The sequence below is a fragment of the Chanodichthys erythropterus genome, chromosome 23 (assembly GCF_024489055.1).
Source record: "Chanodichthys erythropterus isolate Z2021 chromosome 23, ASM2448905v1, whole genome shotgun sequence".
NCBI lineage: Eukaryota > Metazoa > Chordata > Actinopteri > Cypriniformes > Xenocyprididae > Chanodichthys > Chanodichthys erythropterus.
This window is the reverse complement of record NC_090243.1, coordinates 12305-38523: the sequence shown is the minus strand read 5'-3', so window position 1 is coordinate 38523 and position 26219 is coordinate 12305.

The following is a 26219-nucleotide window of genomic DNA, read 5'->3' as shown; positions in this document are numbered from 1 at the left end:
CCATGGCGAGGCAACAAATTTATGGCAAGAAAAAGGAAACAGGAAATGTGTTATAACGTCTGCAGACATATATTGATCTTTATGAAACTTCACGAGTGTGTTGGTTGTAGTAGTCTGATCACATGGATGTGACTATTGTGATTCAAAGTTATAGCGCCACCAAATGGCAGCAGGAAGTGTATCACTTTTTGAAATGCTTTGAGATCACCCTCTTATTTTTACCTGATTTGCTTCAAACTTCATCAGTGTAATGTCAATACACAGCAGATGTAGACCTATGACAGGATTTTTGATATTTGAAATATTGTTGCCATGGCAACAGGTCAAACTGTAATAATATTGTTGAGTGTTTTTGAGGCTCTTAACATGCTTCAAATTGCATGAAACTCGACACACACATCAATATTGTCAACCAGTAGACATGGACAAAGTCATAGAAATGGGTGTGGTGGAGGGGCTCAGTAGCGCCACCTTTTGACAAAAGTGGGGGGGTTAGTTTTTCCTACAGTCACCAAACTCGGTACACATATTGTTCTCATCAAGCCGGACAATTTTCTAATTTACATTCATTAGCTCCGACCAACAGGAAGTCAGCTATTTTTGTTTGAATGTTAATTTTTTGAAAAAACAGGCTATGAATTTTATACTACTACTTCTACAGGGTTTATCCAATTTACAGCAAACTTTTTTTAACTCGTTGCTAACACATTGAAGTTATTTAATTGCAAACGGATTTTGGATACATCAAACAGTTTGGCTGTGGCGAGGCAACGAATTTATGGCAAGAAAAGGGAAACAAAGTGTTATAACTTCTGCATACATTAATTGATTTTGATGACACTTCGGCTTAGTCTTCGTTGTACAAGGCTGATCACATGGATGTGACTATTGTGATTCAAAGTCATAGCGCCACCAACTGGAAGCAGAAAATGTGTCACTTTCAGCATACATTAAGATCACCCTCTTATTTTTACCTGATTTGCTTCAAAATTCATAAGAATGATGTTAAAACTTGGCACATGTAAACCTTTGAAAATGAGCAGGGAGGAGGGGCTCTATAGCGGCACCTTGTAGTGCAGTAAATGTGGAGTGAATTTGACATAGTCCTTTGATGTTTAACCATTTTAAATGCCTATTGCCCGCCGTGCACAGTTGCCCTGAAGCCACCGGGGTGGCGGTGCCACCGGGCTTGGGCCCGCCATCGCTGCTATATTTAGGGCCCAAGCGAAAATTTGCGCAGGGCCCTCTTGTTCTTCTAAGGATTATTATTATTAGGGCCCAAGCGAAAATTCGCGCAGGGCCCTCTTGTTCTTCTAAGGATTATTAGGGCCCAAGCGAAAATTCGCGCAGGGCCCTCTTGTTCTTCTAAGGATTATTAGGGCCCAAGCGAAAATTCGCGCAGGGCCCTCTTGTTCTTCTAAGGATTATTAGGGCCCAAGCGAAAATTCGCGCAGGGCCCTCTTGTTCTTCTAAGGATTATTATTATTTTTTTTTTTTTTTTTTTTTTCCCGTCTTCCGGGGCTTTTTGGGGGCCTTAACATGCTCAAAAACTCTTGAAAATTGGCACACACATTGGAATCCGCGGCCATTAGGACGCCGGAGAGGCTGGTACCCGGGCGTGGCAGGGGGGCTCGACAGCGCCCCCTTGAAAAAAGTCTGAAAATTTGGTCCATATATTAAACATGCTTGCACGTATTAGTATGAAACTCGGTACACATATAGACCTCATCGGGCCGAACAACTTTCGCGCTCTAAGTTAATCGCCACGCCAACAGGAAGTCAGCTATTAAGGGTTGTTTGAAAAACGCATGCTCTGGAATTTGATATACTCCTCCTAGACGATTAATCCGATCGCCACCAAACTCGGTCAGCATGAAGTCAAGACACTGATGATTAAAAATTGCCAGGGGATTTTTGATATCTCGAACGGTTTGGCCGTGGCGAGGCAACGAATTTATGGCGAGAAAAAGGAAACAGGAAATGTGTTATAACGTCTTAATACATATATTGATCTTTATGAAACTTCACGAGTGTGTTCGTTATAGGAGTCTGATCACATGGATGTGACTATTGTGAGTCAAAGTTATAGCGCCACCAACTGGCAGCAGGAAGTGTATCACTTTTTGAAATGTTTTGAGATCACCCTCTTATTTTTACCTGATTTGCTTCAAACTTCATCAGTGTAATGTCAATACACAGCAGATGTAGACCTATGACAGGATTTTTGATATTTGAAATATTGTTGCCATGGCAACAGGTCAAACTGTAATAATATTCTTGAGTGTTTTTGAGGCTCTTAACATGCTTCAAATTGCATGAAACTCGACACACACATCAATATTGTCAACCAGTAGACATGGACAAAGCCATAGAAATGGGCGTGGTGGAGGGGCTCAGTAGCGCCACCTTTTGACAAAAGTGGGGGTTAGTTTTTCCTACAGTCACCAAACTCGGTACACATATTATTCTCATCAAGCCGGACAATTTTCTAATTTACATTCATTAGCTCCGACCAACAGGAAGTCAGCTATTTTGGTTTGAATGTTAATTTTTTGAAAAAACAGGCTATGAATTTTATACTACTACTCCTACAGGGTTTATCCAATTTACACCAAGCTTTTTTTAACTTGTTGCGAACACATTGAAGTTGTTTAATTGCAAACGGATTTTGGATATCTCAAACGGTTTGGCCGTGGCGAGGCAACGAATTTATGGCGAGAAAAGGGAAACAGGAAATGTGTTATAACTTCTGCATACATTGATTGATGTTTATGAAACTTCAGGAGTGTGTTGGTTGTAGTAGTCTGATCACATGGATGTAACTATTGTGAGTCAAAGTTATAGCGCCACCAAATGGCAGCAAGAAGTGTATCACTTTTAAAATGCTTTGAGATCACCCTCTTATTTTTACCTGATTTGCTTCAAACTTCATCAGTGTAATGTCAATACACAGCAGATGTAGACCTATGACAGGATTTTTGATATTTGAAATATTGTTGCCATGGCAACAGGTCAAACTGTAATAATATTCTTGAGTGTTTTTGAGGCTCTTAACATGCTTCAAATTGCATGAAACTCGACACACACATCAATATTGTCAACCAGTAGACATGGACAAAGCCATAGAAATGGGCGTGGTGGAGGGGCTCAGTAGCGCCACCTTTTGACAAAAGTGGGGGTTAGTTTTTCCTACAGTCACCAAACTCGGTACACATATTATTCTCATCAAGCCGGACAATTTTCTAATTTACATTCATTAGCTCCGACCAACAGGAAGTCAGCTATTTTGGTTTGAATGTTAATTTTTTGAAAAAACAGGCTATGAATTTTATACTACTACTCCTACAGGGTTTATCCAATTTACACCAAGCTTTTTTTAACTTGTTGCTAACACATTGAAGTTGTTTAATTGCAAACGGATTTTGGATATCTCAAACGGTTTGGCCGTGGCGAGGCAACGAATTTATGGCAAGAAAAGGGAAACAAAGTGTTATAACTTCTGCATACATTAATTGATTTTGATGAAACTTTGGCTTAGTCTTCGTTGTACAAGGCTGATCACATGGATTTGACTATTGTGATTCAAAGTCATAGCGCCACCAACTGGAAGCAGAAAATGTGTCACTTTCAGCATACATTGAGATCACCCTCTTATTTTTACCTGATTTGCTTCAAAATTCATCAGAATAATGTTAAAACTTGGCACATGTAATCCTTTGAAAATGGGCAGGGAGGAGGGGCTCTATAGCGGCACCTTGTAGTGCAGTAAATGTGGAGTGAATTTGACATAGTCCTTTGATGTTTAACCGTTTTAAGTGCCTATTGCCCGCTGTGCACAGTTGCCCTGAAGCCACCGGGGTGGCGGTGCCACCGGGCTTGGGCCCGCCATCGCTGCTCGCAGCTATATTTAGGGCCCAAGCGAAAATTCGCGCAGGGCCCTCTTGTTCTTCTAAGGATTATTAGGGCCCAAGCGAAAATTCGCGCAGGGCCCTCTTGTTCTTCTAAGGATTATTAGGGCCCAAGCGAAAATTCGCGCAGGGCCCTCTTGTTCTTCTAAGGATTATTATTATTATTTTTTTTATTTTTTTTATTTTTTTTTTTTTCCGTCTTCCGGGGCTTTTTGGGGCCTTAACATGCTCAAAAACTCTTGAAAATTAGCACACACATTGGAATCCGCGGCCATTAGGACGCCGGAGAGGCTGGTACCCGGGCGTGGCAGGGGGGCTCGACAGCGCCCCCTTGAAAAAAGTCTGAAAATTTGGTCCATATATTAAACATGCTTGCACGTATTAGTATGAAACTCGGTACACATATAGACCTCATCGGGCCGAACAACTTTCGCGCTCTAAGTTAATCGCCACGCCAACAGGAAGTCAGCTATTAAGGGTTGTTTGAAAAACGCATGCTCTGGAATTTGATATACTCCTCCTAGACGATTAATCCGATCGCCACCAAACTCGGTCAGCATGAAGTCAAGACACTGATGATTAAAAATTGCCAGGGGATTTTTGATATCTCGAACGGTTTGGCCGTGGCGAGGCAACGAATTTATGGCGAGAAAAAGGAAACAGGAAATGTGTTATAACGTCTTAATACATATATTGATCTTTATGAAACTTCACGAGTGTGTTCGTTATAGGAGTCTGATCACATGGATGTGACTATTGTGAGTCAAAGTTATAGCGCCACCAACTGGCAGCAGGAAGTGTATCACTTTTTGAAATGTTTTGAGATCACCCTCTTATTTTTACCTGATTTGCTTCAAACTTCATCAGTGTAATGTCAATACACAGCAGATGTAGACCTATGACAGGATTTTTGATATTTGAAATATTGTTGCCATGGCAACAGGTCAAACTGTAATAATATTCTTGAGTGTTTTTGAGGCTCTTAACATGCTTCAAATTGCATGAAACTCGACACACACATCAATATTGTCAACCAGTAGACATGGACAAAGCCATAGAAATGGGCGTGGTGGAGGGGCTCAGTAGCGCCACCTTTTGACAAAAGTGGGGGTTAGTTTTTCCTACAGTCACCAAACTCGGTACACATATTATTCTCATCAAGCCGGACAATTTTCTAATTTACATTCATTAGCTCCGACCAACAGGAAGTCAGCTATTTTGGTTTGAATGTTAATTTTTTGAAAAAACAGGCTATGAATTTTATACTACTACTCCTACAGGGTTTATCCAATTTACACCAAGCTTTTTTTAACTTGTTGCGAACACATTGAAGTTGTTTAATTGCAAACGGATTTTGGATATCTCAAACGGTTTGGCCGTGGCGAGGCAACGAATTTATGGCGAGAAAAGGGAAACAGGAAATGTGTTATAACTTCTGCATACATTGATTGATGTTTATGAAACTTCAGGAGTGTGTTGGTTGTAGTAGTCTGATCACATGGATGTAACTATTGTGAGTCAAAGTTATAGCGCCACCAAATGGCAGCAAGAAGTGTATCACTTTTAAAATGCTTTGAGATCACCCTCTTATTTTTACCTGATTTGCTTCAAACTTCATCAGTGTAATGTCAATACACAGCAGATGTAGACCTATGACAGGATTTTTGATATTTGAAATATTGTTGCCATGGCAACAGGTCAAACTGTAATAATATTCTTGAGTGTTTTTGAGGCTCTTAACATGCTTCAAATTGCATGAAACTCGACACACACATCAATATTGTCAACCAGTAGACATGGACAAAGCCATAGAAATGGGCGTGGTGGAGGGGCTCAGTAGCGCCACCTTTTGACAAAAGTGGGGGTTAGTTTTTCCTACAGTCACCAAACTCGGTACACATATTATTCTCATCAAGCCGGACAATTTTCTAATTTACATTCATTAGCTCCGACCAACAGGAAGTCAGCTATTTTGGTTTGAATGTTAATTTTTTGAAAAAACAGGCTATGAATTTTATACTACTACTCCTACAGGGTTTATCCAATTTACACCAAGCTTTTTTTAACTTGTTGCTAACACATTGAAGTTGTTTAATTGCAAACGGATTTTGGATATCTCAAACGGTTTGGCCGTGGCGAGGCAACGAATTTATGGCAAGAAAAGGGAAACAAAGTGTTATAACTTCTGCATACATTAATTGATTTTGATGAAACTTTGGCTTAGTCTTCGTTGTACAAGGCTGATCACATGGATTTGACTATTGTGATTCAAAGTCATAGCGCCACCAACTGGAAGCAGAAAATGTGTCACTTTCAGCATACATTGAGATCACCCTCTTATTTTTACCTGATTTGCTTCAAAATTCATCAGAATAATGTTAAAACTTGGCACATGTAATCCTTTGAAAATGGGCAGGGAGGAGGGGCTCTATAGCGGCACCTTGTAGTGCAGTAAATGTGGAGTGAATTTGACATAGTCCTTTGATGTTTAACCGTTTTAAGTGCCTATTGCCCGCTGTGCACAGTTGCCCTGAAGCCACCGGGGTGGCGGTGCCACCGGGCTTGGGCCCGCCATCGCTGCTCGCAGCTATATTTAGGGCCCAAGCGAAAATTCGCGCAGGGCCCTCTTGTTCTTCTAAGGATTATTATTATTTTTTTTTTTTTTTTTTTTTTTTTTTCCGTCTTCCGGGGCTTTTTGGGGGCCTTAACATGCTCAAAAACTCTTGAAAATTGGCACACACATTGGAATCCGCGGCCATTAGGACGCCGGAGAGGCTGGTACCCGGGCGTGGCAGGGGGGCTCGACAGCGCCCCCTTGAAAAAAAGTCTGAAAATTTGGTCCATATATTAAACATGCTTGCACGTATTAGTATGAAACTCGGTACACATATAGACCTCATCGGGCCGAACAACTTTCGCGCTCTAAGTTAATCGCCACGCCAACAGGAAGTCAGCTATTAAGGGTTGTTTGAAAAACGCATGCTCTGGAATTTGATATACTCCTCCTAGACGATTAATCCGATCGCCACCAAACTCGGTCAGCATGAAGTCAAGACACTGATGATTAAAAATTGCCAGGGGATTTTTGATATCTCGAACGGTTTGGCCGTGGCGAGGCAACGAATTTATGGCGAGAAAAAGGAAACAGGAAATGTGTTATAACGTCTTAATACATATATTGATCTTTATGAAACTTCACGAGTGTGTTCGTTATAGGAGTCTGATCACATGGATGTGACTATTGTGAGTCAAAGTTATAGCGCCACCAACTGGCAGCAGGAAGTGTATCACTTTTTGAAATGTTTTGAGATCACCCTCTTATTTTTACCTGATTTGCTTCAAACTTCATCAGTGTAATGTCAATACACAGCAGATGTAGACCTATGACAGGATTTTTGATATTTGAAATATTGTTGCCATGGCAACAGGTCAAACTGTAATAATATTCTTGAGTGTTTTTGAGGCTCTTAACATGCTTCAAATTGCATGAAACTCGACACACACATCAATATTGTCAACCAGTAGACATGGACAAAGCCATAGAAATGGGCGTGGTGGAGGGGCTCAGTAGCGCCACCTTTTGACAAAAGTGGGGGTTAGTTTTTCCTACAGTCACCAAACTCGGTACACATATTATTCTCATCAAGCCGGACAATTTTCTAATTTACATTCATTAGCTCCGACCAACAGGAAGTCAGCTATTTTGGTTTGAATGTTAATTTTTTGAAAAAACAGGCTATGAATTTTATACTACTACTCCTACAGGGTTTATCCAATTTACACCAAGCTTTTTTTAACTTGTTGCGAACACATTGAAGTTGTTTAATTGCAAACGGATTTTGGATATCTCAAACGGTTTGGCCGTGGCGAGGCAACGAATTTATGGCGAGAAAAGGGAAACAGGAAATGTGTTATAACTTCTGCATACATTGATTGATGTTTATGAAACTTCAGGAGTGTGTTGGTTGTAGTAGTCTGATCACATGGATGTAACTATTGTGAGTCAAAGTTATAGCGCCACCAAATGGCAGCAAGAAGTGTATCACTTTTAAAATGCTTTGAGATCACCCTCTTATTTTTACCTGATTTGCTTCAAACTTCATCAGTGTAATGTCAATACACAGCAGATGTAGACCTATGACAGGATTTTTGATATTTGAAATATTGTTGCCATGGCAACAGGTCAAACTGTAATAATATTCTTGAGTGTTTTTGAGGCTCTTAACATGCTTCAAATTGCATGAAACTCGACACACACATCAATATTGTCAACCAGTAGACATGGACAAAGCCATAGAAATGGGCGTGGTGGAGGGGCTCAGTAGCGCCACCTTTTGACAAAAGTGGGGGTTAGTTTTTCCTACAGTCACCAAACTCGGTACACATATTATTCTCATCAAGCCGGACAATTTTCTAATTTACATTCATTAGCTCCGACCAACAGGAAGTCAGCTATTTTGGTTTGAATGTTAATTTTTTGAAAAAACAGGCTATGAATTTTATACTACTACTCCTACAGGGTTTATCCAATTTACACCAAGCTTTTTTTAACTTGTTGCTAACACATTGAAGTTGTTTAATTGCAAACGGATTTTGGATATCTCAAACGGTTTGGCCGTGGCGAGGCAACGAATTTATGGCAAGAAAAGGGAAACAAAGTGTTATAACTTCTGCATACATTAATTGATTTTGATGAAACTTTGGCTTAGTCTTCGTTGTACAAGGCTGATCACATGGATTTGACTATTGTGATTCAAAGTCATAGCGCCACCAACTGGAAGCAGAAAATGTGTCACTTTCAGCATACATTGAGATCACCCTCTTATTTTTACCTGATTTGCTTCAAAATTCATCAGAATAATGTTAAAACTTGGCACATGTAATCCTTTGAAAATGGGCAGGGAGGAGGGGCTCTATAGCGGCACCTTGTAGTGCAGTAAATGTGGAGTGAATTTGACATAGTCCTTTGATGTTTAACCGTTTTAAGTGCCTATTGCCCGCTGTGCACAGTTGCCCTGAAGCCACCGGGGTGGCGGTGCCACCGGGCTTGGGCCCGCCATCGCTGCTCGCAGCTATATTTATTATTATTATTTTTTTTTTTTTTTTTTTTTTTTTTTTTTTTTCCGTCTTCCGGGGCTTTTTGGGGGCCTTAACATGCTCAAAAACTCTTGAAAATTGGCACACACATTGGAATCCGCGGCCATTAGGACGCCGGAGAGGCTGGTACCCGGGCGTGGCAGGGGGGCTCGACAGCGCCCCCTTGAAAAAAGTCTGAAAATTTGGTCCATATATTAAACATGCTTGCACGTATTAGTATGAAACTCGGTACACATATAGACCTCATCGGGCCGAACAACTTTCGCGCTCTAAGTTAATCGCCACGCCAACAGGAAGTCAGCTATTAAGGGTTGTTTGAAAAACGCATGCTCTGGAATTTGATATACTCCTCCTAGACGATTAATCCGATCGCCACCAAACTCGGTCAGCATGAAGTCAAGACACTGATGATTAAAAATTGCCAGGGGATTTTTGATATCTCGAACGGTTTGGCCGTGGCGAGGCAACGAATTTATGGCGAGAAAAAGGAAACAGGAAATGTGTTATAACGTCTTAATACATATATTGATCTTTATGAAACTTCACGAGTGTGTTCGTTATAGGAGTCTGATCACATGGATGTGACTATTGTGAGTCAAAGTTATAGCGCCACCAACTGGCAGCAGGAAGTGTATCACTTTTTGAAATGTTTTGAGATCACCCTCTTATTTTTACCTGATTTGCTTCAAACTTCATCAGTGTAATGTCAATACACAGCAGATGTAGACCTATGACAGGATTTTTGATATTTGAAATATTGTTGCCATGGCAACAGGTCAAACTGTAATAATATTCTTGAGTGTTTTTGAGGCTCTTAACATGCTTCAAATTGCATGAAACTCGACACACACATCAATATTGTCAACCAGTAGACATGGACAAAGCCATAGAAATGGGCGTGGTGGAGGGGCTCAGTAGCGCCACCTTTTGACAAAAGTGGGGGTTAGTTTTTCCTACAGTCACCAAACTCGGTACACATATTATTCTCATCAAGCCGGACAATTTTCTAATTTACATTCATTAGCTCCGACCAACAGGAAGTCAGCTATTTTGGTTTGAATGTTAATTTTTTGAAAAAACAGGCTATGAATTTTATACTACTACTCCTACAGGGTTTATCCAATTTACACCAAGCTTTTTTTAACTTGTTGCGAACACATTGAAGTTGTTTAATTGCAAACGGATTTTGGATATCTCAAACGGTTTGGCCGTGGCGAGGCAACGAATTTATGGCGAGAAAAGGGAAACAGGAAATGTGTTATAACTTCTGCATACATTGATTGATGTTTATGAAACTTCAGGAGTGTGTTGGTTGTAGTAGTCTGATCACATGGATGTAACTATTGTGAGTCAAAGTTATAGCGCCACCAAATGGCAGCAAGAAGTGTATCACTTTTAAAATGCTTTGAGATCACCCTCTTATTTTTACCTGATTTGCTTCAAACTTCATCAGTGTAATGTCAATACACAGCAGATGTAGACCTATGACAGGATTTTTGATATTTGAAATATTGTTGCCATGGCAACAGGTCAAACTGTAATAATATTCTTGAGTGTTTTTGAGGCTCTTAACATGCTTCAAATTGCATGAAACTCGACACACACATCAATATTGTCAACCAGTAGACATGGACAAAGCCATAGAAATGGGCGTGGTGGAGGGGCTCAGTAGCGCCACCTTTTGACAAAAGTGGGGGTTAGTTTTTCCTACAGTCACCAAACTCGGTACACATATTATTCTCATCAAGCCGGACAATTTTCTAATTTACATTCATTAGCTCCGACCAACAGGAAGTCAGCTATTTTGGTTTGAATGTTAATTTTTTGAAAAACAGGCTATGAATTTTATACTACTACTCCTACAGGGTTTATCCAATTTACACCAAGCTTTTTTTAACTTGTTGCTAACACATTGAAGTTGTTTAATTGCAAACGGATTTTGGATATCTCAAACGGTTTGGCCGTGGCGAGGCAACGAATTTATGGCAAGAAAAGGGAAACAAAGTGTTATAACTTCTGCATACATTAATTGATTTTGATGAAACTTTGGCTTAGTCTTCGTTGTACAAGGCTGATCACATGGATTTGACTATTGTGATTCAAAGTCATAGCGCCACCAACTGGAAGCAGAAAATGTGTCACTTTCAGCATACATTGAGATCACCCTCTTATTTTTACCTGATTTGCTTCAAAATTCATCAGAATAATGTTAAAACTTGGCACATGTAATCCTTTGAAAATGGGCAGGGAGGAGGGGCTCTATAACGGCACCTTGTAGTGCAGTAAATGTGGAGTGAATTTGACATAGTCCTTTGATGTTTAACCGTTTTAAGTGCCTATTGCCCGCTGTGCACAGTTGCCCTGAAGCCACCGGGGTGGCGGTGCCACCGGGCTTGGGCCCGCCATCGCTGCTCGCAGCTATATTTATTATTATTTTTTTTATTTTTTTTTTTTATTTTTTTTTTTTTCCGTCTTCCGGGGCTTTTTGGGGGCCTTAACATGCTCAAAAACTCTTGAAAATTGGCACACACATTGGAATCCGCGGCCATTAGGACGCCGGAGAGGCTGGTACCCGGGCGTGGCAGGGGGGCTCGACAGCGCCCCCTTGAAAAAAGTCTGAAAATTTGGTCCATATATTAAACATGCTTGCACGTATTAGTATGAAACTCGGTACACATATAGACCTCATCGGGCCGAACAACTTTCGCGCTCTAAGTTAATCGCCACGCCAACAGGAAGTCAGCTATTAAGGGTTGTTTGAAAAACGCATGCTCTGGAATTTGATATACTCCTCCTAGACGATTAATCCGATCGCCACCAAACTCGGTCAGCATGAAGTCAAGACACTGATGATTAAAAATTGCCAGGGGATTTTTGATATCTCGAACGGTTTGGCCGTGGCGAGGCAACGAATTTATGGCGAGAAAAAGGAAACAGGAAATGTGTTATAACGTCTTAATACATATATTGATCTTTATGAAACTTCACGAGTGTGTTCGTTATAGGAGTCTGATCACATGGATGTGACTATTGTGAGTCAAAGTTATAGCGCCACCAACTGGCAGCAGGAAGTGTATCACTTTTTGAAATGTTTTGAGATCACCCTCTTATTTTTACCTGATTTGCTTCAAACTTCATCAGTGTAATGTCAATACACAGCAGATGTAGACCTATGACAGGATTTTTGATATTTGAAATATTGTTGCCATGGCAACAGGTCAAACTGTAATAATATTCTTGAGTGTTTTTGAGGCTCTTAACATGCTTCAAATTGCATGAAACTCGACACACACATCAATATTGTCAACCAGTAGACATGGACAAAGCCATAGAAATGGGCGTGGTGGAGGGGCTCAGTAGCGCCACCTTTTGACAAAAGTGGGGGTTAGTTTTTCCTACAGTCACCAAACTCGGTACACATATTATTCTCATCAAGCCGGACAATTTTCTAATTTACATTCATTAGCTCCGACCAACAGGAAGTCAGCTATTTTGGTTTGAATGTTAATTTTTTGAAAAACAGGCTATGAATTTTATACTACTACTCCTACAGGGTTTATCCAATTTACACCAAGCTTTTTTTAACTTGTTGCTAACACATTGAAGTTGTTTAATTGCAAACGGATTTTGGATATCTCAAACGGTTTGGCCGTGGCGAGGCAACGAATTTATGGCAAGAAAAGGGAAACAAAGTGTTATAACTTCTGCATACATTAATTGATTTTGATGAAACTTTGGCTTAGTCTTCGTTGTACAAGGCTGATCACATGGATTTGACTATTGTGATTCAAAGTCATAGCGCCACCAACTGGAAGCAGAAAATGTGTCACTTTCAGCATACATTGAGATCACCCTCTTATTTTTACCTGATTTGCTTCAAAATTCATCAGAATAATGTTAAAACTTGGCACATGTAATCCTTTGAAAATGGGCAGGGAGGAGGGGCTCTATAACGGCACCTTGTAGTGCAGTAAATGTGGAGTGAATTTGACATAGTCCTTTGATGTTTAACCGTTTTAAGTGCCTATTGCCCGCTGTGCACAGTTGCCCTGAAGCCACCGGGGTGGCGGTGCCACCGGGCTTGGGCCCGCCATCGCTGCTCGCAGCTATATTTAGGGCCCAAGCGAAAATTCGCGCAGGGCCCTCTTGTTCTTCTACCCGCAGGGCCCTCTTGTTCTTCTAAGGATTATTATTATTTTTTTTTTTTTTTTTTTTTTTTTTTTTTTTTTTTTTTTCCGTCTTCCGGGGCTTTTTGGGGGCCTTAACATGCTCAAAAACTCTTGAAAATTGGCACACACATTGGAATCCGCGGCCATTAGGACGCCGGAGAGGCTGGTACCCGGGCGTGGCAGGGGGGCTCGACAGCGCCCCTTGAAAAAAGTCTGAAAATTTGGTCCATATATTAAACATGCTTGCACGTATTAGTATGAAACTCGGTACACATATAGACCTCATCGGGCCGAACAACTTTCGCGCTCTAAGTTAATCGCCACGCCAACAGGAAGTCAGCTATTAAGGGTTGTTTGAAAAACGCATGCTCTGGAATTTGATATACTCCTCCTAGACGATTAATCCGATCGCCACCAAACTCGGTCAGCATGAAGTCAAGACACTGATGATTAAAAATTGCCAGGGGATTTTTGATATCTCGAACGGTTTGGCCGTGGCGAGGCAACGAATTTATGGCGAGAAAAAGGAAACAGGAAATGTGTTATAACGTCTTAATACATATATTGATCTTTATGAAACTTCACGAGTGTGTTCGTTATAGGAGTCTGATCACATGGATGTGACTATTGTGAGTCAAAGTTATAGCGCCACCAACTGGCAGCAGGAAGTGTATCACTTTTTGAAATGTTTTGAGATCACCCTCTTATTTTTACCTGATTTGCTTCAAACTTCATCAGTGTAATGTCAATACACAGCAGATGTAGACCTATGACAGGATTTTTGATATTTGAAATATTGTTGCCATGGCAACAGGTCAAACTGTAATAATATTCTTGAGTGTTTTTGAGGCTCTTAACATGCTTCAAATTGCATGAAACTCGACACACACATCAATATTGTCAACCAGTAGACATGGACAAAGCCATAGAAATGGGCGTGGTGGAGGGGCTCAGTAGCGCCACCTTTTGACAAAAGTGGGGGGGTTAGTTTTTCCTACAGTCACCAAACTCGGTACACATATTATTCTCATCAAGCCGGACAATTTTCTAATTTACATTCATTAGCTCCGACCAACAGGAAGTCAGCTATTTTGGTTTGAATGTTAATTTTTTGAAAAACAGGCTATGAATTTTATACTACTACTCCTACAGGGTTTATCCAATTTACACCAAGCTTTTTTTAACTTGTTGCGAACACATTGAAGTTGTTTAATTGCAAACGGATTTTGGATATCTCAAACGGTTTGGCCGTGGCGAGGCAACGAATTTATGGCGAGAAAAGGGAAACAGGAAATGTGTTATAACTTCTGCATACATTGATTGATGTTTATGAAACTTCAGGAGTGTGTTGGTTGTAGTAGTCTGATCACATGGATGTAACTATTGTGAGTCAAAGTTATAGCGCCACCAAATGGCAGCAAGAAGTGTATCACTTTTAAAATGCTTTGAGATCACCCTCTTATTTTTACCTGATTTGCTTCAAACTTCATCAGTGTAATGTCAATACACAGCAGATGTAGACCTATGACAGGATTTTTGATATTTGAAATATTGTTGCCATGGCAACAGGTCAAACTGTAATAATATTCTTGAGTGTTTTTGAGGCTCTTAACATGCTTCAAATTGCATGAAACTCGACACACACATCAATATTGTCAACCAGTAGACATGGACAAAGCCATAGAAATGGGCGTGGTGGAGGGGCTCAGTAGCGCCACCTTTTGACAAAAGTGGGGGTTAGTTTTTCCTACAGTCACCAAACTCGGTACACATATTATTCTCATCAAGCCGGACAATTTTCTAATTTACATTCATTAGCTCCGACCAACAGGAAGTCAGCTATTTTGGTTTGAATGTTAATTTTTTGAAAAACAGGCTATGAATTTTATACTACTACTCCTACAGGGTTTATCCAATTTACACCAAGCTTTTTTAACTTGTTGCTAACACATTGAAGTTGTTTAATTGCAAACGGATTTTGGATATCTCAAACGGTTTGGCCGTGGCGAGGCAACGAATTTATGGCAAGAAAAGGGAAACAAAGTGTTATAACTTCTGCATACATTAATTGATTTTGATGAAACTTTGGCTTAGTCTTCGTTGTACAAGGCTGATCACATGGATTTGACTATTGTGATTCAAAGTCATAGCGCCACCAACTGGAAGCAGAAAATGTGTCACTTTCAGCATACATTGAGATCACCCTCTTATTTTTACCTGATTTGCTTCAAAATTCATCAGAATAATGTTAAAACTTGGCACATGTAATCCTTTGAAAATGGGCAGGGAGGAGGGGCTCTATAACGGCACCTTGTAGTGCAGTAAATGTGGAGTGAATTTGACATAGTCCTTTGATGTTTAACCGTTTTAAGTGCCTATTGCCCGCTGTGCACAGTTGCCCTGAAGCCACCGGGGTGGCGGTGCCACCGGGCTTGGGCCCGCCATCGCTGCTCGCAGCTATATTTATTATTATTATTTATTTTTTTTTATTTTTTATTTTTTTCCGTCTTCCGGGGCTTTTTGGGGGCCTTAACATGCTCAAAAACTCTTGAAAATTGGCACACACATTGGAATCCGCGGCCATTAGGACGCCGGAGAGGCTGGTACCCGGGCGTGGCAGGGGCTCGACAGCGCCCCTTGAAAAAAGTCTGAAAATTTGGTCCATATATTAAACATGCTTGCACGTATTAGTATGAAACTCGGTACACATATAGACCTCATCGGGCCGAACAACTTTCGCGCTCTAAGTTAATCGCCACGCCAACAGGAAGTCAGCTATTAAGGGTTGTTTGAAAAACGCATGCTCTGGAATTTGATATACTCCTCCTAGACGATTAATCCGATCGCCACCAAACTCGGTCAGCATGAAGTCAAGACACTGATGATTAAAAATTGCCAGGGGATTTTTGATATCTCGAACGGTTTGGCCGTGGCGAGGCAACGAATTTATGGCGAGAAAAAGGAAACAGGAAATGTGTTATAACGTCTTAATACATATATTGATCTTTATGAAACTTCACGAGTGTGTTCGTTATAGGAGTCTGATCACATGGATGTGACTATTGTGAGTCAAAGTTATAGCGCCACCAACTGGCAGCAGGAAGTGTATCACTTTTTGAAATGTTTTGAGATCACCCTCTTATTTTTACCTGATTTGCTTCAAACTTCATCAGTGTAATGTCAATACACAGCAGATGTAGACCTATGACAGGATTTTTGATATTTGAAATATTGTTGCCATGGCAACAGGTCAAACTGTAATAATATTCTTGAGTGTTTTTGAGGCTCTTAACATGCTTCAAATTGCATGAAACTCGACACACACATCAATATTGTCAACCAGTAGACATGGACAAAGCCATAGAAATGGGCGTGGTGGAGGGGCTCAGTAGCGCCACCTTTTGACAAAAGTGGGGGTTAGTTTTTCCTACAGTCACCAAACTCGGTACACATATTATTCTCATCAAGCCGGACAATTTTCTAATTTACATTCATTAGCTCCGACCAACAGGAAGTCAGCTATTTTGGTTTGAATGTTAATTTTTTGAAAAACAGGCTATGAATTTTATACTACTACTCCTACAGGGTTTATCCAATTTACACCAAGCTTTTTTTAACTTGTTGCGAACACATTGAAGTTGTTTAATTGCAAACGGATTTTGGATATCTCAAACGGTTTGGCCGTGGCGAGGCAACGAATTTATGGCGAGAAAAGGGAAACAGGAAATGTGTTATAACTTCTGCATACATTGATTGATGTTTATGAAACTTCAGGAGTGTGTTGGTTGTAGTAGTCTGATCACATGGATGTAACTATTGTGAGTCAAAGTTATAGCGCCACCAAATGGCAGCAAGAAGTGTATCACTTTTAAAATGCTTTGAGATCACCCTCTTATTTTTACCTGATTTGCTTCAAACTTCATCAGTGTAATGTCAATACACAGCAGATGTAGACCTATGACAGGATTTTTGATATTTGAAATATTGTTGCCATGGCAACAGGTCAAACTGTAATAATATTCTTGAGTGTTTTTGAGGCTCTTAACATGCTTCAAATTGCATGAAACTCGACACACACATCAATATTGTCAACCAGTAGACATGGACAAAGCCATAGAAATGGGCGTGGTGGAGGGGCTCAGTAGCGCCACCTTTTGACACAAGTGGGGGTTAGTTTTTCCTACAGTCACCAAACTCGGTACACATATTATTCTCATCAAGCCGGACAATTTTCTAATTTACATTCATTAGCTCCGACCAACAGGAAGTCAGCTATTTTGGTTTGAATGTTAATTTTTTGAAAAAACAGGCTATGAATTTTATACTACTACTCCTACAGGGTTTATCCAATTTACACCAAGCTTTTTTAACTTGTTGCTAACACATTGAAGTTGTTTAATTGCAAACGGATTTTGGATATCTCAAACGGTTTGGCCGTGGCGAGGCAACGAATTTATGGCAAGAAAAGGGAAACAAAGTGTTATAACTTCTGCATACATTAATTGATTTTGATGAAACTTTGGCTTAGTCTTCGTTGTACAAGGCTGATCACATGGATTTGACTATTGTGATTCAAAGTCATAGCGCCACCAACTGGAAGCAGAAAATGTGTCACTTTCAGCATACATTGAGATCACCCTCTTATTTTTACCTGATTTGCTTCAAAATTCATCAGAATAATGTTAAAACTTGGCACATGTAATCCTTTGAAAATGGGCAGGGAGGAGGGGCTCTATAACGGCACCTTGTAGTGCAGTAAATGTGGAGTGAATTTGACATAGTCCTTTGATGTTTAACCGTTTTAAGTGCCTATTGCCCGCTGTGCACAGTTGCCCTGAAGCCACCGGGGTGGCGGTGCCACCGGGCTTGGGCCCGCCATCGCTGCTCGCAGCTATATTTATTATTATTATTTTTTATTTTTTTTTTTTTTATTTTTTTTTTTCCGTCTTCCGGGGCTTTTTGGGGGCCTTAACATGCTCAAAAACTCTTGAAAATTGGCACACACATTGGAATCCGCGGCCATTAGGACGCCGGAGAGGCTGGTACCCGGGCGTGGCAGGGGGGCTCGACAGCGCCCCCTTGAAAAAAGTCTGAAAATTTGGTCCATATATTAAACATGCTTGCACGTATTAGTATGAAACTCGGTACACATATAGACCTCATCGGGCCGAACAACTTTCGCGCTCTAAGTTAATCGCCACGCCAACAGGAAGTCAGCTATTAAGGGTTGTTTGAAAAACGCATGCTCTGGAATTTGATATACTCCTCCTAGACGATTAATCCGATCGCCACCAAACTCGGTCAGCATGAAGTCAAGACACTGATGATTAAAAATTGCCAGGGGATTTTTGATATCTCGAACGGTTTGGCCGTGGCGAGGCAACGAATTTATGGCGAGAAAAAGGAAACAGGAAATGTGTTATAACGTCTTAATACATATATTGATCTTTATGAAACTTCACGAGTGTGTTCGTTATAGGAGTCTGATCACATGGATGTGACTATTGTGAGTCAAAGTTATAGCGCCACCAACTGGCAGCAGGAAGTGTATCACTTTTTGAAATGTTTTGAGATCACCCTCTTATTTTTACCTGATTTGCTTCAAACTTCATCAGTGTAATGTCAATACACAGCAGATGTAGACCTATGACAGGATTTTTGATATTTGAAATATTGTTGCCATGGCAACAGGTCAAACTGTAATAATATTCTTGAGTGTTTTTGAGGCTCTTAACATGCTTCAAATTGCATGAAACTCGACACACACATCAATATTGTCAACCAGTAGACATGGACAAAGCCATAGAAATGGGCGTGGTGGAGGGGCTCAGTAGCGCCACCTTTTGACAAAAGTGGGGGTTAGTTTTTCCTACAGTCACCAAACTCGGTACACATATTATTCTCATCAAGCCGGACAATTTTCTAATTTACATTCATTAGCTCCGACCAACAGGAAGTCAGCTATTTTGGTTTGAATGTTAATTTTTTGAAAAACAGGCTATGAATTTTATACTACTACTCCTACAGGGTTTATCCAATTTACACCAAGCTTTTTTTAACTTGTTGCGAACACATTGAAGTTGTTTAATTGCAAACGGATTTTGGATATCTCAAACGGTTTGGCCGTGGCGAGGCAACGAATTTATGGCGAGAAAAGGGAAACAGGAAATGTGTTATAACTTCTGCATACATTGATTGATGTTTATGAAACTTCAGGAGTGTGTTGGTTGTAGTAGTCTGATCACATGGATGTAACTATTGTGAGTCAAAGTTATAGCGCCACCAAATGGCAGCAAGAAGTGTATCACTTTTAAAATGCTTTGAGATCACCCTCTTATTTTTACCTGATTTGCTTCAAACTTCATCAGTGTAATGTCAATACACAGCAGATGTAGACCTATGACAGGATTTTTGATATTTGAAATATTGTTGCCATGGCAACAGGTCAAACTGTAATAATATTCTTGAGTGTTTTTGAGGCTCTTAACATGCTTCAAATTGCATGAAACTCGACACACACATCAATATTGTCAACCAGTAGACATGGACAAAGCCATAGAAATGGGCGTGGTGGAGGGGCTCAGTAGCGCCACCTTTTGACAAAAGTGGGGGTTAGTTTTTCCTACAGTCACCAAACTCGGTACACATATTATTCTCATCAAGCCGGACAATTTTCTAATTTACATTCATTAGCTCCGACCAACAGGAAGTCAGCTATTTTGGTTTGAATGTTAATTTTTTGAAAAACAGGCTATGAATTTTATACTACTACTCCTACAGGGTTTATCCAATTTACACCAAGCTTTTTTTAACTTGTTGCTAACACATTGAAGTTGTTTAATTGCAAACGGATTTTGGATATCTCAAACGGTTTGGCCGTGGCGAGGCAACGAATTTATGGCAAGAAAAGGGAAACAAAGTGTTATAACTTCTGCATACATTAATTGATTTTGATGAAACTTTGGCTTAGTCTTCGTTGTACAAGGCTGATCACATGGATTTGACTATTGTGATTCAAAGTCATAGCGCCACCAACTGGAAGCAGAAAATGTGTCACTTTCAGCATACATTGAGATCACCCTCTTATTTTTACCTGATTTGCTTCAAAATTCATCAGAATAATGTTAAAACTTGGCACATGTAATCCTTTGAAAATGGGCAGGGAGGAGGGGCTCTATAGCGGCACCTTGTAGTGCAGTAAATGTGGAGTGAATTTGACATAGTCCTTTGATGTTTAACCGTTTTAAGTGCCTATTGCCCGCTGTGCACAGTTGCCCTGAAGCCACCGGGGTGGCGGTGCCACCGGGCTTGGGCCCGCCATCGCTGCTCGCAGCTATATTTATTATTATTTATTTATTTATTTATTTATTTTTTTTTTTTTTTCCGTCTTCCGGGGCTTTTTGGGGGCCTTAACATGCTCAAAAACTCTTGAAAATTGGCACACACATTGGAATCCGCGGCCATTAGGACGCCGGAGAGGCTGGTACCCGGGCGTGGCAGGGGGGCTCGACAGCGCCCCCTTGAAAAAAGTCTGAAAATTTGGTCCATATATTAAACATGCTTGCACGTATTAGTATGAAACTCGGTACACATATAGACCTCATCGGGCCGAACAACTTTCGCGCTCTAAGTTAATCGCCACGCCAACAGGAAGTCAGCTATTAAGGGTTGTTTGAAAAACGCATGCTCTGGAATTTGATATACTCCTCCTAGACGATTAATCCGATCGCCACCAAACTCGGTCAGCATGAAGTCAAGACACTGATGATTAAAAATTGCCAGGGGATTTTTGATATCTCGAACGGTTTGGCCGTGGCGAGGCAACGAATTTATGGCGAGAAAAAGGAAACAGGAAATGTGTTATAACGTCTTAATACATATATTGATCTTTATGAAACTTCACGAGTGTGTTCGTTATAGGAGTCTGATCACATGGATGTGACTATTGTGAGTCAAAGTTATAGCGCCACCAACTGGCAGCAGGAAGTGTATCACTTTTTGAAATGTTTTGAGATCACCCTCTTATTTTTACCTGATTTGCTTCAAACTTCATCAGTGTAATGTCAATACACAGCAGATGTAGACCTATGACAGGATTTTTGATATTTGAAATATTGTTGCCATGGCAACAGGTCAAACTGTAATAATATTCTTGAGTGTTTTTGAGGCTCTTAACATGCTTCAAATTGCATGAAACTCGACACACACATCAATATTGTCAACCAGTAGACATGGACAAAGCCATAGAAATGGGCGTGGTGGAGGGGCTCAGTAGCGCCACCTTTTGACAAAAGTGGGGGGGTTAGTTTTTCCTACAGTCACCAAACTCGGTACACATATTATTCTCATCAAGCCGGACAATTTTCTAATTTACATTCATTAGCTCCGACCAACAGGAAGTCAGCTATTTTGGTTTGAATGTTAATTTTTTGAAAAACAGGCTATGAATTTTATACTACTACTCCTACAGGGTTTATCCAATTTACACCAAGCTTTTTTTAACTTGTTGCGAACACATTGAAGTTGTTTAATTGCAAACGGATTTTGGATATCTCAAACGGTTTGGCCGTGGCGAGGCAACGAATTTATGGCGAGAAAAGGGAAACAGGAAATGTGTTATAACTTCTGCATACATTGATTGATGTTTATGAAACTTCAGGAGTGTGTTGGTTGTAGTAGTCTGATCACATGGATGTAACTATTGTGAGTCAAAGTTATAGCGCCACCAAATGGCAGCAAGAAGTGTATCACTTTTAAAATGCTTTGAGATCACCCTCTTATTTTTACCTGATTTGCTTCAAACTTCATCAGTGTAATGTCAATACACAGCAGATGTAGACCTATGACAGGATTTTTGATATTTGAAATATTGTTGCCATGGCAACAGGTCAAACTGTAATAATATTCTTGAGTGTTTTTGAGGCTCTTAACATGCTTCAAATTGCATGAAACTCGACACACACATCAATATTGTCAACCAGTAGACATGGACAAAGCCATAGAAATGGGCGTGGTGGAGGGGCTCAGTAGCGCCACCTTTTGACAAAAGTGGGGGTTAGTTTTTCCTACAGTCACCAAACTCGGTACACATATTATTCTCATCAAGCCGGACAATTTTCTAATTTACATTCATTAGCTCCGACCAACATGAAGTCAGCTATTTTGGTTTGAATGTTAATTTTTTGAAAAACAGGCTATGAATTTTATACTACTACTCCTACAGGGTTTATCCAATTTACACCAAGCTTTTTTTAACTTGTTGCTAACACATTGAAGTTGTTTAATTGCAAACGGATTTTGGATATCTCAAACGGTTTGGCCGTGGCGAGGCAACGAATTTATGGCAAGAAAAGGGAAACAAAGTGTTATAACTTCTGCATACATTAATTGATTTTGATGAAACTTTGGCTTAGTCTTCGTTGTACAAGGCTGATCACATGGATTTGACTATTGTGATTCAAAGTCATAGCGCCACCAACTGGAAGCAGAAAATGTGTCACTTTCAGCATACATTGAGATCACCCTCTTATTTTTACCTGATTTGCTTCAAAATTCATCAGAATAATGTTAAAACTTGGCACATGTAATCCTTTGAAAATGGGCAGGGAGGAGGGGCTCTATAGCGGCACCTTGTAGTGCAGTAAATGTGGAGTGAATTTGACATAGTCCTTTGATGTTTAACCGTTTTAAGTGCCTATTGCCCGCTGTGCACAGTTGCCCTGAAGCCACCGGGGTGGCGGTGCCACCGGGCTTGGGCCCGCCATCGCTGCTCGCAGCTATATTTAGGGCCCAAGCGAAAATTCGCGCAGGGCCCTCTTGTTCTTCTAAGGATTATCTTGTTCTTCTAAGGATTATTATTATTTTTTTTTTTTTTTTTTTTTTTTTTTTTTTTCCGTCTTCCGGGGCTTTTTGGGGGCCTTAACATGCTCAAAAACTCTTGAAAATTGGCACACACATTGGAATCCGCGGCCATTAGGACGCCGGAGAGGCTGGTACCCGGGCGTGGCAGGGGGCTCGACAGCGCCCCCTTGAAAAAAGTCTGAAAATTTGGTCCATATATTAAACATGCTTGCACGTATTAGTATGAAACTCGGTACACATATAGACCTCATCGGGCCGAACAACTTTCGCGCTCTAAGTTAATCGCCACGCCAACAGGAAGTCAGCTATTAAGGGTTGTTTGAAAAACGCATGCTCTGGAATTTGATATACTCCTCCTAGACGATTAATCCGATCGCCACCAAACTCGGTCAGCATGAAGTCAAGACACTGATGATTAAAAATTGCCAGGGGATTTTTGATATCTCGAACGGTTTGGCCGTGGCGAGGCAACGAATTTATGGCGAGAAAAAGGAAACAGGAAATGTGTTATAACGTCTTAATACATATATTGATCTTTATGAAACTTCACGAGTGTGTTCGTTATAGGAGTCTGATCACATGGATGTGACTATTGTGAGTCAAAGTTATAGCGCCACCAACTGGCAGCAGGAAGTGTATCACTTTTTGAAATGTTTTGAGATCACCCTCTTATTTTTACCTGATTTGCTTCAAACTTCATCAGTGTAATGTCAATACACAGCAGATGTAGACCTATGACAGGATTTTTGATATTTGAAATATTGTTGCCATGGCAACAGGTCAAACTGTAATAATATTCTTGAGTGTTTTTGAGGCTCTTAACATGCTTCAAATTGCATGAAACTCGACACACACATCAATATTGTCAACCAGTAGACATGGACAAAGCCATAGAAATGGGCGTGGTGGAGGGGCTCAGTAGCGCCACCTTTTGACAAAAGTGGGGGTTAGTTTTTCCTACAGTCACCAAACTCGGTACACATATTATTCTCATCAAGCCGGACAATTTTCTAATTTACATTCATTAGCTCCGACCAACAGGAAGTCAGCTATTTTGGTTTGAATGTTAATTTTTTGAAAAACAGGCTATGAATTTTATACTACTACTCCTACAGGGTTTATCCAATTTACACCAAGCTTTTTTTAACTTGTTGCGAACACATTGAAGTTGTTTAATTGCAAACGGATTTTGGATATCTCAAACGGTTTGGCCGTGGCGAGGCAACGAATTTATGGCGAGAAAAGGGAAACAGGAAATGTGTTATAACTTCTGCATACATTGATTGATGTTTATGAAACTTCAGGAGTGTGTTGGTTGTAGTAGTCTGATCACATGGATGTAACTATTGTGAGTCAAAGTTATAGCGCCACCAAATGGCAGCAAGAAGTGTATCACTTTTAAAATGCTTTGAGATCACCCTCTTATTTTTACCTGATTTGCTTCAAACTTCATCAGTGTAATGTCAATACACAGCAGATGTAGACCTATGACAGGATTTTTGATATTTGAAATATTGTTGCCATGGCAACAGGTCAAACTGTAATAATATTCTTGAGTGTTTTTGAGGCTCTTAACATGCTTCAAATTGCATGAAACTCGACACACACATCAATATTGTCAACCAGTAGACATGGACAAAGCCATAGAAATGGGCGTGGTGGAGGGGCTCAGTAGCGCCACCTTTTGACAAAAGTGGGGGTTAGTTTTTCCTACAGTCACCAAACTCGGTACACATATTATTCTCATCAAGCCGGACAATTTTCTAATTTACATTCATTAGCTCCGACCAACAGGAAGTCAGCTATTTTGGTTTGAATGTTAATTTTTTGAAAAACAGGCTATGAATTTTATACTACTACTCCTACAGGGTTTATCCAATTTACACCAAGCTTTTTTTAACTTGTTGCTAACACATTGAAGTTGTTTAATTGCAAACGGATTTTGGATATCTCAAACGGTTTGGCCGTGGCGAGGCAACGAATTTATGGCAAGAAAAGGGAAACAAAGTGTTATAACTTCTGCATACATTAATTGATTTTGATGAAACTTTGGCTTAGTCTTCGTTGTACAAGGCTGATCACATGGATTTGACTATTGTGATTCAAAGTCATAGCGCCACCAACTGGAAGCAGAAAATGTGTCACTTTCAGCATACATTGAGATCACCCTCTTATTTTTACCTGATTTGCTTCAAAATTCATCAGAATAATGTTAAAACTTGGCACATGTAATCCTTTGAAAATGGGCAGGGAGGAGGGGCTCTATAACGGCACCTTGTAGTGCAGTAAATGTGGAGTGAATTTGACATAGTCCTTTGATGTTTAACCGTTTTAAGTGCCTATTGCCCGCTGTGCACAGTTGCCCTGAAGCCACCGGGGTGGCGGTGCCACCGGGCTTGGGCCCGCCATCGCTGCTCGCAGCTATATTTATTATTATTTTTTTTTTATTTTTTTTTTTTTTTTTTTTTTCCGTCTTCCGGGGCTTTTTGGGGGCCTTAACATGCTCAAAAACTCTTGAAAATTGGCACACACATTGGAATCCGCGGCCATTAGGACGCCGGAGAGGCTGGTACCCGGGCGTGGCAGGGGGGCTCGACAGCGCCCCCTTGAAAAAAGTCTGAAAATTTGGTCCATATATTAAACATGCTTGCACGTATTAGTATGAAACTCGGTACACATATAGACCTCATCGGGCCGAACAACTTTCGCGCTCTAAGTTAATCGCCACGCCAACAGGAAGTCAGCTATTAAGGGTTGTTTGAAAAACGCATGCTCTGGAATTTGATATACTCCTCCTAGACGATTAATCCGATCGCCACCAAACTCGGTCAGCATGAAGTCAAGACACTGATGATTAAAAATTGCCAGGGGATTTTTGATATCTCGAACGGTTTGGCCGTGGCGAGGCAACGAATTTATGGCGAGAAAAAGGAAACAGGAAATGTGTTATAACGTCTTAATACATATATTGATCTTTATGAAACTTCACGAGTGTGTTCGTTATAGGAGTCTGATCACATGGATGTGACTATTGTGAGTCAAAGTTATAGCGCCACCAACTGGCAGCAGGAAGTGTATCACTTTTTGAAATGTTTTGAGATCACCCTCTTATTTTTACCTGATTTGCTTCAAACTTCATCAGTGTAATGTCAATACACAGCAGATGTAGACCTATGACAGGATT